Genomic DNA, 15,463 nt, shown 5'->3' on the forward strand with positions numbered 1-15,463 from the left:
CCACCCACCCCCATCCAACCCATCTAGGTCATCACAGAGCACCGAGCTGAGCTCCCTGTGCTATACATCAGGTTCCCACTAGCTATCTATTTTACACATGGTAGCGTATTTTAACAGAGCCCCTGAATTTAGCTGGATGCATGGCCCCTGAGCTGGAGACTACATTCCCCAGGCCCCTTTGCAGTGAGGTGTGGTCATGTGACTAAGTCCTGGCCAATGGGATGTCAGCAGGTGTGATGTTCACACTTCCAGTGACTTCCTTATAAGGAAGATGACTGCCCTCCACTTCCTGTCCCTTTCCCCTCCTGCAGGCTGGGTTGCAGACATGGGGATGGGGATTCCAGGCTTGGCCTTGTGAACTAGGTGATGCCCCAGGGAAGGCAGAGCAGTGAGGTGGAAGGGCCCCTGGACCCCCTGCCAGCCTCAACTTTCCTACGAGATGGGGCCGACCTCTGATCTTGCTCAGACAAGGCTATGGGGCCTCAGGTGAAGCAGCCACACTGACATGCTAACACAGACCCCTGAACAGACATTGGAATATTGTGACCCTTTCTCTAAGTATGTCAGACGAGAAGTGAGCTCAAGTCAGTGTGCAGGAGTTTGGAAAGTCAGGAACTCGAATCAGCCTACAGACCTTCCCCTCCCTCCATTCCCTTCACTCGTGGTCTCTGCACTGTTTCCCACGTGACTGTGCTGGTCCATTGCACTAAACACCCTCCACCACTTCCTCTCAGTTCCCTCCATAGCTGGCATCGCTGTCTCTGAGGCTGAGCCCGGTGTGCCCTGCTCATGGCTGTGTCCTCAGGACCGAGAAGGTGGTTGGCATAGGGAGGTGATAAGTAATCATTTCCTGTTTACTCCATGGGCAGTTGCTGTGCACAGTGACACATCCGCTATGGGGAATGCTGGCCCAGAGGAAAGGAAATGCTCGAGAGTTCCCTGGTGAAGCCGTGGAAGCCTTCCTGGAGGAGGGGCTGCATGAAGGGAGATTCTCCAGGCGGATGAGGGGAGAGGACATCGCAGGTGTGGGAACCATGGGGACCGGGGTTCAGGGTGTGAACACAGTGGGTGACTGAGAACTACTCTGTGGAGGGGCTGGGGCAGCAGGTGAGCCTCAGAGGAGGTGGAGAGAGCCTCTGAGGGGTGTGACGTGAATGGCCAACACCAGATCTGATCTTAACAATATTGCTCTGAGGCCTGGGAGGGAGGCTCTGGGCTGATTTGACAAATAAGAAATTTCCAGAGGGCAGACAGCAGAAGCAAGAAGAACTACAATCCTGCAGCCTGTGGAACAAAAACCACATTCACAGAAAGAGAGACAAGATGAAAAGGCAGAGGGCTATGAAGGAAAAGGAAGGGGGCTACCAGATGAAGGAACAAGATAAAACCCCAGAAGAACAACTAAATGAAGTGGAGATAGGTAACCTTCCAGAAAAAGAATTCAGAATAATGATAGTGAAGATGATCCAGGACCTCAGACAAAGAATGAAGGCAAAGATCGAGAAGATGTAAGAAATGTTTAACAACAACCTAGAAGAATTAAAGAACAAACAAACAGAGATGAACAATACAATAACTGAAATGAAAACTACACTAGAAGGAATCAATAGCAGAATAACTGAGGCAGAAGAACGGTTAAGTGACCTGGAAGACAGAATGGTGGAATTCACTGCTGTGGAACAGAATAAAGAAATAAGAATGAAAAGAAATGAAGACAGCCTAAGAGACCTCTGGGACAATATTAAACGCAACAACATTCGCATTATAAGGGTCCCAGAAGGAGAAGAGAGAGAGAAAGGACCAGAGAAAATATTTGAAGAGATTATAGTCGAAAACTTCCCTAACATGGGAAAGGAAATAGCCACCCAAGTCTAGGAAGCGCAGAGAGTCCCATACAGGATAAACCCAAGGAGAAACACGCAGAGACACATAGTAATCAAATTGACAAAAATTAAAGACAAAGAAAAAGTATTGAAAGCAACAAGGGAAAAATGACAAATAACATACAAGGGAACTCCCATAAGGTTAACAGCTGATTTCTCAGCAGAAACTCTACAAGCCAGAAGGGAGTGGCACAATATATTTAAAGTGATGAAAGGGAAGAACCTACAACCAAGACTACTCTACCCAGCAAGGATCTCATTCAGATTTGATGGAGAAATCAAAAGCTTTACAGACAAGCAAAAACTAAGAGAAATCAGCACCACCAAACCAGCTCTACAACAAATGCTAAAGGAACTTCTCTAGGCAGGAAACACAAGAGAAGGAAAAGACCTACAATAACAAACCCAAAACAATTAAGAAAATGGTAGTAGGAACATACATATCGATAACTACCTTAAATGTAAATGGATTAAATGCTCCAACCAAAAGACATAGACTGGCTGAATGGATACAAAAACAAGACCCATATATATGCTGTCTACAAGAGACCCACTTCAGACCTAGGGATACATACAGACTGAAAGTGAGGGGGTGGAAAAAGATATTTCATGCAAATGGAAATCAAAAGAAAGCTGGAGTAGCAATATTCATATCAGATAAAATTGACTTTAAAATAAAGAATGTTACAAGAGACAAGGAAGGACCCTACATAATGATCAAGGGATCAATGAAAGAAGAAGATATAACAATTATAAACATATATGCACCCAACATAGGAGCACCTCAATACATAAGGCAACTGCTAACAGCTATAAAAGAGGAAATCGACAGTAATACAATAATAGTGGAGGACTTTAACACCTCACTTACACCAATGGACAGACCATCCAAAATGAAAATTAATAAGGAAACACAAGCTTTAAATGACACAACAGACCAGATAGATTTAATTGATATTTATAGGACATTCCATCCAAAAACAGCAGATTACACTTTCTTCTCAAGTGCGCACGGAACATTCTCCAGGATAGATCACATCTTGGGTCACAAATCAAGCCTCAGTAAATTTAAGAAAATTGAAATCATATCAAGCATCTTTTCTGACCACAACACTATGAGATTAGAAATGAATTACAGGGAAAAAAACATTAAAAACACAAACACATGAAGGCTAAACAATACGTTACTAAATAACCAAGAGATCACTTAAGAAATCAAAGAGGAAGTCAAAAAACACCTAGAGACAAATGACTATGAAAACACGATGATCCAAAACCTATGGGATGCAGCAAAAGCAGTTCTAAGAGGGAAGTTTATAGCTATACAAACCTACCTCAAGAAACAAGAAAAATCTCAAATAAACAATCTAACCTTACAGCTAAAGGAACTAGAGAAAGAAGAACAAACAAAACCCAAAGTTAGCAGAAGGAAAGAAATCATAAAGATCAGAGCAGAAATAAATGAAATAGAAACAAAAAAACAATAGCAAAGATCAATAAAACTAAAAACTGGTTATTTGAGAAGATAAACAAAATTGATAAGCCATTAGCCAGACTCAAGAAAAAGAGGGAGAGGACTCAAATCAATAAAATTAGAAATGAAAAAGGAGAAGTTACAACAGACACCGCAGAAATACAAAGCATCCTAAGAGACTACCAGATTGTCCATTTTATGCCAATAAAATGGACAATCTGGAAGAAATGGACAAATTCTTAGAAAGGTATAACCTTCCAAGACTGAACCAGGAAGAAATAGAAAATATGAACAGACCAATCACAAGTAACGAAATTGAAACTGTGATTAAAAATCTTCCAACAAACAAAAGTCCAGGACCAGATGGCTTCACAGGTGAATTCTATCAAACATTTAGAGAAGAGCCAACACCCATCCTTCTCAAACGCTTCCAAAAAAATTGCAAGAGGAAGGAACACTCCCAAACTCATTCTATGAGGCCACCATCACCCTGATACCAAAACCAGACAAAGATACTACAATAAAAGAAAATTACAGACCAATATCACTGATGAATATAGATGCAAAAATCCTCAACAAAATACTAGCAAACAGAATCCAACAACACATTCAAAGGATCACATAACACGATCAAGTGGGATTTATCCCAGGAATGCAAGGATTCTTCAATATACGCAAATCAATCAATGTGATGCACCATATTAACAAATGAAGGAATAAAAACCATATGATGATCTCAATAGAGGCAGAAAAAGCTTTTGACAAAATTCAACACCCATTTATGATAAAAAAAACTCTCCAGAAAGTGGGCATACAGGGAACCTACCTCAACATAATAAAGGCCATATACGACAAAAAAAAAAAAAAAGAAATTTCCCGGAGCAGAGATTGTAAACTGCAGGACACAGGCTGGGCGACCTCCAGGTGTTTGCTTAACCTGGTCAGTGCTGAAACAATTTGAGTTAGTGTCCGACGCTTAAAAATTAAGAAGTTTTGCTTAAAGTGCTCATTTCTGCATGTTCTTGAGCAGTCAGGGCTCAGATCCCACACGGCTGATCCCTGAGACCCATCCCACGTGGCAGCCGTGACTGGTGCCGAGCAGCGGACACGCCCTCGTGGGGCACACTCTCACCAGCGCCCCAGCCCCTCCTGGTCCAGAGTCTCCTGTCACCTCCTGCCCGCGGGTGTCCTGAGGATTCACCTTTGCATCAGTTCATAGTCACTGAATGGACCTTTGGAAATCTGAGACCCTTCTTGACCTTGAGAAGGTTTGACCCTCAAGTCAGAGGATGGGGACAGAGAAGCAGTTCATCAAATCACAGCACAGCATCCCATCAGGGAAACGGAGGGGGAGAACCTTGATTCAAGTCCATGATGGTGTGGCTGGGAGAATAAAGGCACCAAAGGTGTCCACACCCTGATCCCCAGGACCTGTGACTGTGTTACCTCACCTGAGAGAGGAGGGGCCTGCAGAGGTGATTAGGGGTCCAGACCTTGAAGTACAGAGTGCATTCTGGAATATCCATGTGGGCTCAATCTAATCCATCAGTTGTTAAAATATGACAGCCCTTCCCTGGTATTGGGCCCAGGACATCCTCTGTGGCCTGTGACAGGGGACCACTGCCCTCTAAAGACCCACAGCTAGTTCTTAGGACGATGCTGAGCCTGTGTCCGAGGGACGGGCACGACCAGGACGTGGATGGTGGACCCCGGACCTTGGACCCCTCCCCAATTTCCCCGACATTCACTCTTCCTACTGACATTGCTGACTCTGTGTTGTGGGCCAGGTCCTCCTTGGGGGCTGGGTGTGAGCAGCAATGGGAAGGTCAAGTCCTGCAGGTCAACCCACGTGTCAGAGGTTCCAGGAGGCAGAGACAGCGAGGGGCAGAGAGGAGGTCTGCACCATGTGGATTCCAGGAGGGAGCTCATTTGGGCTTCACCTCAAACATTATCAGCTGGATTCCCAGAAGACTGGCTGCGTTCTCAATGTCCAATGTGACAAACCTCTGCTGTGTCCCGTAGCTGCAGGCCTCCTCCTTGCATCTCCCTGGGTCTGGGAGAAGCAGCAGCGCTGTCCTGTGGGCTGGAGGGGATGGACCTTCCTGAGAGATCTGCGGTCTCAGAGAGCAGGGCGTCCTGGATGGCGGGAGGTGGCAGAGTAAGTGTGAGGTACACCCAGCAACCAGGGAAGGGGAGACGCCCTGCTGTAAGGCTGGAGGAGCCCTAGAGGGACGGCCCACTGCATCTGGGGCCAGTTGAGTGGTCTGCCTTGTCTGCGTGACTATGGGAAAGGGAAATGAGAGAAAGAGAGAGAGAGGTGATCGTGACTGACGGTGATGCCGAGGGAACCCTGACAAGGTTGGGCGCCGTCAGCTCTCCCTCGGGTATAAACTGAAAAGCATCTCAAGTGAGTGGACTCAGCTCAGGGAGACCCTCTCCTTCCAGGTGACAGGCGGGAAGTGAAAGGGATGCTCTGACCAGATGGTAATAGCCCACAGGCATGTGTGAAAGGCGAGGTTATAGGGAACCGGAAAATCAAGCTTGATCTAAGAGAAAAAAATACAATGGTATTATTTTTACATTATTATTATATCCTGTGCCTGCGGCTCTTGTAAAGTCTAGGCTTAAGCATTAGGACTGAGGGGATAAGAAATGTGGGTTGAGGCAGCCAGGAGAGGAAAAAAATACATACATTAACATGAAGAAATATTTGAGTCCAGGGTCCTAGATATGAGAAAGCATGTGATAAAGGCCTTTGAAATCTAGTGCTTCATTCACAAGTGCCCTGAAACATAGCATGACAAATTTCAAAATTATTTCTGCACCGTTTACTGCAAAGTCCATCTTGTGAACGTGAAGTTAATAACCACCACATTTATGGAGCACCTCCTGGGTGACAGGCATTGTGCTAAGGGGCTTGGATGGATTATCTCATTCAATCCTCTCCCAGTGAGGTAGGTTCTGCTCTCATCCACACTCACCAGCGAGGAAGCTGAGGCACAGAGAGGTTACAGAGTTGGCCACACATCCAGGGAGGGGAGGAGCCAGGACCCCACACAAGCGTGTTCCACTCCCAGCTGGTGGGCCCTCAGCGCCCAGGATGGAGCATGGTGTGGGGGGAGCCGCCTGAGACACAGGGGCCACGGAAATAGTGACAACATGGGTAAAAACTTTGAAGGATTTTGTACTGAGATCGTAAGTTTCATCATCTTATTTGAAAAAAAACAAAAACAAAAACAAAACCCTAGAACTATAGCTCCTAAAACTATATTATGGCTGTGCTGAGGTAACGGAAAGAAAGCCCAATTCCAGTTATCAAATCCATACTCAAAATATTAGCAAACAATTGTATTCACATACTTTATGTTAAAAAATATTTTCAAGAAGTATAGGTCTTATTTTTATCATGATTCCACATCTTACTCCCCTTTATTCAGATAACCACACCAACTAAAGAGACATCTACTCTGCTCATAGGCAGGAAGAGGAAAGAGAGCCTGACTTTGGGGAACAGAGATTTTTCTTTCATGCTTTGATTCTCAGCTCGCTCTGCTCAACACTGATTCCTAAATCCCCCGACAGCTCTGCCCTCACCGTCTCTGCCTCCCCCATCGCTGGCTTCCGTCCCCTCCGCTCCCACCCGATTCCAAACTTACTTTCCCTTCACCTGAGTGAAGCTGCGGCCTCCGCTCACCCCGCCCCCTTCCATCCCCACGACCTGAGATACTGTCCACGTGTTGGCTGAGGGTCAGGCGCTTTAAAAATGCCATTTAAGTGACAGTTCAGCGTTGTACCGTCACATCCGATGCTTTTACATGCTGGCGTCAAGAACTGCGACCACGCTGTCAGAGAAAGCGCACTTCGGCGCGACCTCGAGAAGAAGCCGCACACACAGCCCCGCGCAGCGGCTCACACGCCACAAGGGTATTCAACACGCTGGATCCGTTTTATCCCCGCAGCCGTCCTCCCAGGGGGAACCCTGGGTCTGTGTGGAGCGTGGTGAGGTGTGGACGGAGGGGCCTGTGAGTCTTGCGGCCGGGGTGTGGCTGTGGGACAAGCCGGCGTGGACGTCGTGCAGCCCCGGGCTGGCTGTGACGCCTCCCTTCCCGGGGGACACTTGCCTCATCACGAGCCTCACTTCCCAGGGCGGAAACCAGAGGCCCGTTTCCCAGCCTGCCTTGCAGCGGGGCCCAGTCATGTGACCCCGGCCCACCAATCCGAAGCCTCCCGTCAGCCTCTGCCCCGGAAGAGAGGAGGTGGAGCCGGCAGAACCGGTGAAGGCGGGGGAGCTGGCGGGGAGCGAGGCCTCGGTGGGGAGGGCGGAGAGAGAAGGTCCAGTTCTCGGGGCCGGCGGCGGCGGCGGGGTCTGGCTGAGTGGCCCTGCTGTGGGGCAGGCGTTTGCTCCCCACGAGGGGCCTGAGAGCCTCCTGACATGCGCCCCGGCCGCCCACCTGGCGGCTTCACCTGGGATGCTCAGGCTCGGACCCCGCCCAGACCTGCGCGCACAGGAACGCTCGGGGACGGTGAAACGTGCCCCTTTTCCCCTTCCCCCACTGCAGGGGTTCCTGTCCTCACAGTTGCCAACCCTGGTGATGCAGAAGCCCTGGGAGGACTTAACCAGGGAGTGAGGTGAGCTGGTTTATCCTTCACGTGTCTGTCCTGCTGCGGGGCTCAAGAGGGGCCGGAGGGGAGGCCACGACTTGTCCAGAGAAAACATGTCGTTGTCACAAGGTAGGCAGACACGCACGTGCCCTGTGCAAGGACGGAGACACACACCTGCAGACTTAGACGCACACATCACAGATGCTCACACACCCAGACTCCCATGTGCAAATTCAGAAACATCCCTATTTATACAGAGAACACAGACCCACAAAGACACAGGCGAGGGTGCTGGCCCCGAAGCTGCTTTTGTGTCTTGTGCCCCTAGAACCAGAGGAATGCACCAAGCCTGCCTGACTTTGCTCCCCTCGTGCTGCAGAAAACCTTGCAACTGAATTAAATATCCAGGAGCCCCGGGAGCCTGGTTTGGGAGATTGGATCCGGTGAAGAGAAGTCCCAGCCCCAGGCCAGATGCGATGCCTGTGGTCCTGCCTCTCTCAGGGAGCGTCGCTCAGCTGAGCCCCCCATGGCTGCAGATCAATATGGACCAGATGCTAATGGCTTTTTAGCTGGGGACCAGCATTCAACCGGGGCAGCGTGTGCTGGCAGTGGGCACCTTTGTCTTCCACAGGGCAGAGCGGGTCAGCCACGGGCTGTGACCCCTGGTTGGTGACCTGGTGTGTATCAGGTGTGCATCAGCGGGGTGTTCTGACATTGGGGACATCAGCTTCTGTCCACGATCAGCTGTAAACACTATACCTTGTTGACTGTATCCCACTAATCAATTACAAGGGAAGAAAATCACATTTGAGAGATAGTCAGACATTCTATAGTATATTGCACTTCAAATTATAATTTTATGAAATCTCATTATTTGTGTCTAGACTGAAAGAGATTTAATATTGATTACTTAACTGCATTTCCTGTTGCTCTTATGAGGAATGCTGTTTTGCTAAAGGTCCTCTGTTTCAGTCACTGAGAGTGGTTCTTTCCTGATGTGTCTGGAACTGAGCAGCGCCATCAGGGGCTTCTAGAAGTCTCTGGGAGCCTCAGGGTCTGATGCTGGAAGGACATTATATCCATCCTGGGCTGCTTGCTTTCCTCACTGTTATCGTCATCGTCACCACCATTATCATCACTGCCGTCGTCCCCATCACCGTCGTCGTCATCATGGTCGCCGCCATCGCTGAATGTGGCACTCACAAGTCCTGGCACTGCTCCAAGTGCTTTCAATCTGTTACTCTGTTGACGTCATCACGAGTCTATAAGGTAGTGTCGCCATCCCCATTTGAATGAGGAAGAAGTTGAGGCACAGAGAGGTTAAGAGACTCACCTGATGTTGAACAGGTGGTGAGCTGCAGAGTCTGGGCTCAGACCCAGCAGCCTGGTCCGACCTCCATGCGCTTACCCACTCTCTGTTTTGCATAACACGCCCTCGATCTCCCTCGACAGCCTTTGCTCTCCATCGCTGGGACTGTGTCCGCACCTCAGCTGTCCCCAGAATGTCCCTCGCTGCCCCTGAGCCTTTGTCGACACACTCACCCTCCACACTTCCCTCTGGGCCACCTTCTCCTGAAGCCCCTGCTAGCATCTCTCCCCAGCTCCCGACGCTCACAGCGCTGCTGCTGTCCCCTCCTGACACTGACCACCTGCAGCACCGTGCTGAGAACCGCAGGGGCAGGTCTCCAGTTGGACAGACTCTAGTGCCCTAAGCAGCCCCCCCAGGATGTCCAGGGACAGCCTGTTGTTACCCTGATGATGGCACCGGGTCAGGGAGGAGGCGTTTATCAGCTGAAATTCCTGGTCTCTCAATGTCCTCACATCACAGCCCACAGAAACGACATGGCCACGGCATCATTCTGGTTTGACAGGCGTGTGCTGCTCCCCCCCCAGCGTGGGGCCCCCGGCTCTGGATGTAAGCGTGTGACGTGGGCAACTGAGAGATACTGAATTTGAATGAGATCAGATTGAAGCAGAGAAGCCTGTCTTCCCCCACAAGGCGACTGTGCTGGCACCTCCTAAAGGGAACTCACTCTCCATCTGATCTCCCTGCTGGAGACTCCATTATCTTTTCTTACAGAGAATCTAGCCTCTAAACCTACACAATTGTCCTGCTGTAGCAAGATGCGGACAGGGACTTAGAACAGCATGTGTAATAGACCCAGACTGGGCTTCCCCACTGCAACTGACAGGAGCAAACCAGCCTCCCGGGGAGCACGTCCCCTTCCTGGGCAGCCCAGGAAGGAGTGGCCTCTGCCATTGTCCCCTCTGAGACCCCAGCCCAGGAAAGACCCCCAATCTCCCCTGGCCAAGGTGCAGATGAGAAGACCAGCATTCAGGATGTTCACTCAGTGTCGGCCATGCTTGGGGAGCTCTGATTACAGGACCAGGTCGCTCAGTCCTCAGCCTGACGTGGGGAGAGTTTATCCTCAGTTTTCGGATAAGGAAACTGAGGCACAGAGTGGTCCATTCCGTTGTCCAAGGACACACGCTGGTGAGTGACGGGACTGAGGTTGCCATCACCGTTATCGTTATCTTCTCCACAATCATAATGACCCTCATATCAACCCCTCCCCATCGTCACCGTTGTCATCCCTGCCCCTCCTTCTTCCTTTTTACTGAATGAGAGTCTTTCTTTGTCATGTCGTTGATTTCTTTGAGAAAGCAGAGTCATTTTTTTCCTTTCTGGTTTGGCTTAACTTGTTTCTCTATAAAATAACTTTTGAAAACTTATATATATATTATTCAGATACTTACAAGGTAAATATTCAGACATTATGAAATTAAGACTAAACAATCATGGGCTTCCCTGGTGGCGCAGTGGCTGAGAATCTGCCTGCCAATGCAGGGGACACGAGTTCGAGCCCTGGTCTGGGAAGATCCCACGTGCCGCGGAGCAGCTGGGCCCGTGAGCCACAACTACTGAGCCTGCGCGTCTGGAGCCTGTGCCCCGCAACGGGAGGGGCCGCGATAGTGAAAGGCCCGCGCACCGCGATGAAGAGCGGTCCCCGCACCGCGATGAAGAGTGGCCCCCACTTGCCGTAACTGGAGAAAGCCCGCGCACGAACCGAAGACCCAACACAGCGAAAAATAAATAAATAAATAAATAAAGTAGCTGTTAAAAAAAAAAAAAAAAAAGAGTTAAGTATGTTATTCAATCTTTAAAAAAAAAAAAAAAAGACTAAACAATCATTTATAGAATAAGAAGAGAAAAAACTAATAATTCACGTTCACTAGTAATATTTTGATGGTTCTCCTTCTTTGTTTTTATTCAAAGGTATGCAAAACTTTTCTTTCACCAAACATAGGATAATACGGCACGTGGTATTTCATAACCTGCTTCTTCCACTGGACGCTGTGTTGTAACGTCTCATGCCCGCTCTCACCCATGTACCTGTGCCTCGTGATGTGAAGCCCACACAGGTGACACCAGCCAGCCTCTCCCGCCTGTCCTCCTCACGGCTCAGCGGGCGAGCGTCTGCACCCCCGTCCCCACTTCCCATAGGAGCCCTGCTTGTTCATGGTCCTCAGTTCCTGACCTGCCTCCTGTGGGAGACCCCCTCACCCACATGTTCTCTCAGGCCCCCTCCCCATGTGGGTCATAGCTCATAAACGGTCCCGCGCGCTGCCTCATCACATTTCCCAAGAAACTTCTCACTCCAGACCCTGGGTGGTACTGGGGACACAGAGACACCCCCGCTGACCTTTCTTGAGCACTGACAGGCACCAGGCATTTACTATTTACTTCTGGCTTCCGTAATCCCATAGCAAGCCCATGAGGTACGTTCTGTTATGTCCCTGATTCAGGCATAGAGAAGGTGAGGTAGAGGTTGCACAAGTGAGAGGCCAGGCTTCACCCCAGGCCGTCAGAATCCAGAGCTGAGCCCCTAACCGTCCTGCTAGCCCATGGTCCCTGCCTGTGAGGAGGCCACCCTGCATCAGAGGACTCTCCACCTGCCCAGTCCTGTGTCCCGAGAAAGGCCAGGCAGAGCCCTAAGTGCTCTGTGCAGCTAGAACGCGTTTAGTTGTAAAGGACAGAAAACCCAACTCTAACCGGCTTTAGGCAAAATGGAGGGTTTCAGATTCAAGCTCCTACACAGTCTAGGGCCAGAGCTGGCCTCTCCAAGGCTGGGTTCAGAGCCGGTGATGCCATCAGGGCTCACTTTCCCTCTCTCCCTCTCACTGTCTGATTTCTTCTTCCGGGTCAGCTTCACTCTCAGATACACTCTCCCTCATGGATGCAGAAAGGCTGCAGCATCCGGACCTCACACTCTCTCAGCTTCAAGTCCAGTGGGGGTCACCGGCCTCTGTCCTGGAACTTGCATCAGTGGAATGTGACAGGAGTGACGGGTGTCCCCTCTGATAGAAGCTTTAGGAACCAGTGTGTCACTCTCTTCCCTGCCGCAGTGAACAGCAGCGTTCCAGATAGAAGCTGCCTCGGTAGCCTGGGTCCTGGAGTGACAATGACGTGGAGCAAATCCACAGCCACGACAAGACGAACACGAAGCATGAGCAAGAGTGAGCGTCTGTTTTGGTGAGTACTAGACCTGGGGTTGTTTGTCGCTGCAGCATAACCTAGCACGTCCTGCCTGATCTCCGGTGCACGGACGTGGTGCGTCTCGGCCGAGGGTCTGGATCCGGCATCGCTGTGTCTTGTTTCCCCCAGAGAGCCGAGTCCACACGGGGACCCAGTCAGCACCTGGTGACTGATGGGTGCCAGTCCCCTGTCCACGTCGCTCCTCTTTATCTGGTCTCTGCGCTGGCTCCCTTTTCCTATAAAGTCTCTCTGGCCGCTGGCCCTCCTGGCTTCAGCCTGAAGCACCCAGCAGGGCTCCAGGCGCTGGTCAGGAGCAGGTGATCAGCTCCAGCTCACCCTGCTGAACCGTAGACATGAGTCTGGTTTCCCTCAGTTCTCCTTGTGAGCTCGGGCATAATGGGATCTTCTCTGGAGAAGGTAGCTAGGAGCCTGCCTTAAACTGACACAGGAAGGGAATAAAAGCCCATCACTAGTTTTCAAAAAAATGTTTTTCTGTACAACTGTGGAAAAACTAGGGCACTGGCTGCCATAATGTTCCCTGAAGTCAGAAAGAGCCCAGGGCTCTAATTTAGCCTTTGTTCAGCGGCAGACTCACTGGAGCTCCATCAAACAGGAGGCGGCGTCCCTCACAGAGCAGCCTGTCCTCACCCCACAGGACACGGTGCCCGCGGAGGAAGGACTGTGTCGTCATCGATCAGAGCTTCCTACACTCAGCCTGCAGCGCGCCTCCTGACGCAGCCTGGCCCCTTCCCATCTACCCTCCTCCTCGACGGGGCCTTCGTTTCTGGAAATTAGTTCAGTAGATGTACCTGTGTGTATGTGTGTGCGTACATGTATATGAATAAAGCCTTCACTGGAGTGTTTATAGACATTTCAGACCAGCAGCCACAGAGGCGTGTGTGGACGGGGGCAGGTTAAACGCCGTGTGTTCATCGCTCACAGGGACCCCGTGTGGCTCCTTTTAGTCATGAGGCTCCTGCATGTCTGGCCCCCGGGGGTGGGGAGGTGCTCCAGGCTTGGGCAGTGGGGCGCTTGCTCCAGGGCTAGGGGCTCCAGTGAGGGAGCAGAGCTGGAGCGGCCACGTGGCGGTCAGCGTGGTGCATGGGCGGGGGCGCCTGGGTGTGACCTCTGCAGGGTCCCTGCTGCCCGGCCTCCGGAGAAGGGCCTGTTTCCTGGGTCCCCGGCAGTTCTGTGGACCCTGAGAGCAGAGGATGATTCCCCTTTGTCCTTAAGACAGAGAGGGTGTCTGCTGTGGCACCGAGAACCCTGGACCCCGGGGCCTGCTCTGCGTCCTTTACCCTGAAGGGCAAGGTCGCACATGGATCTCCCTGGCTCTGCACCTGGACCTCAGGCTGGCAGAGGGCAGGCCCTTCTCACCTGTGCTTGTCCCCGTGTCACCTCCTGCGGGACAGACTGGCTGCGGGGCTGAGTGCACGGAATCCCCCTTCACGCTGCTGGTCTCGGGCGGGGTGACGGGGTGACGGGGTGACAGTGACGCAGGGACACACAGGGCCGGAGCCCCGGCTGACTCCGGGCTCTCACTGGGGCTGAGGATGGGAAGCACACGTGCTGTGACTGGTCACTGGGAGGAGGAAAGTGCAGGTGGAGGCCGAGCGCTGAACGCACACAGAGGAGCCCCAGGGCAGATGGGCGGTGGAAGGGGCACCTCCTGCTGAGCCGAGGCTGCTCCAGGGCACCGGCCTGTCCCCAGGGCTGGGGCAGGGGAAGCAGGTGCTGAGAATCCTGGTTCCTGCTGAGGGGAGCCTCTGTCTGGGGGAAGGTTGTGGCTTTATTGCTCTGTAGGGTTAACTCCCTGTTCATTAAAATTAAAAAACTACAGTGAGGATGTGGGGCAACAGGACCCCTCCTACACTGCTGGTGGGAATGTAAATGGGTGCAGCCACTATGGAAAACAGTATGGAAATTTCTCAAGAAACGAAAAATACAACTGCCATGTGACCCACCAATTCCACTCCTAGGTATATATCTTAAAACAAAAACACTAATTCAAAAAGATACGTGCACACCAATGTTCATAGCAGCATTATTTACAGTTGCCAGGGTGTGGAAGCAACCTACATTTCCCTCAACAGTTGAACGGATAAAGAAGATGTAGAATGGAATACTACTCAGCCAGAAAAAAGAATGAAATTTTGCCATTTGCAGCAACATGGATGGACTTGGAGGGCATTATGCTAAGTGAAATAAGTCAGACAGAGAAAGACAAATACTAATATCACTTATATGTGGATTCTAAAAAATACAACAAACATTAATATAACAGAAAAGAAGCAGACTCACAGATATAGAGAACAAACTAGTGGTTACCAGTGGGAAGAGGGACGGGGAAGGGAATCGGGGAGTAACAGGTACAAACTATCAGGTATAAAAGAAGCTACAAGGATACATTGTACAGCACGGAGAATACAGCTTAATTTTAAAATAACTATAAATGGAGTATAACCTTTAAAAATGTGAATCACTCTATTGTACACCTGTAATGTATAATACTGTACATTAACTAGACTTCAATAAGAAAAGTAAATAAAATTTTAAATATAAAAGAACGCAAATAACAGAGAAGAAAATAAACTAACTGTAAATCACACCTGCCACGTTGGCACACGCTGGTCTCGGGGGTTTGCTGCTGCTTCTGCTTTAGGAAGAGCAGGGCCTCAGGCGGGGCTCGATGAGCAGCATTTAGCAGGTGCGGCTCCAGACAGCTGACCGGAGGCCTCTTCGCTGTGTGTCTGCGTGTCTGACATTGTGTACAAACCGTTGCATCCCTGTGGGCACCGGTGGAAGGAGTCAGCTGACCGGGATGGGAGGAGGTGCTCGGGTGGAAGGAGGGGGAAGTCAGGTGCAGCAGGGCGACACCACGACGACTGCTTCTGCCGAGGCCACCTGACATCTCACAGGTGTGACGCTGAGGCCCAGCTCCTCCCACCTCCTCCATCCCCAGGACGG

At 50.4% G+C, this 15,463-nt stretch overlaps 1 long non-coding RNA gene across 3 annotated transcripts; it reads left to right on the top strand.

Annotated features, from left to right (window-relative positions):
* Positions 1-7,844: 7,844 nt before the first annotated feature.
* On the top strand, positions 7,845-13,359 carry LOC309610407. Of its 3 annotated transcripts, none has more exons than XR_014233912.1 (3): positions 7,845-7,986; positions 12,367-12,493; positions 13,080-13,359. It is a non-coding gene; the product is annotated as an uncharacterized lncRNA (long non-coding RNA). The 3 variants fall into 3 exon arrangements; XR_014233913.1 differs by lacking the exon at positions 7,845-7,986 and adding an exon at positions 11,202-11,382; XR_014233914.1 differs by lacking the exon at positions 7,845-7,986 and having other exon boundaries at positions 11,393-12,493.
* Positions 13,360-15,463: the final 2,104 nt, after the last annotated feature.

Source organism: Balaenoptera borealis (assembly GCF_965194805.1).
Source record: "Balaenoptera borealis genome assembly, chromosome: 14".
Taxonomy (NCBI): domain Eukaryota; kingdom Metazoa; phylum Chordata; class Mammalia; order Artiodactyla; family Balaenopteridae; genus Balaenoptera; species Balaenoptera borealis.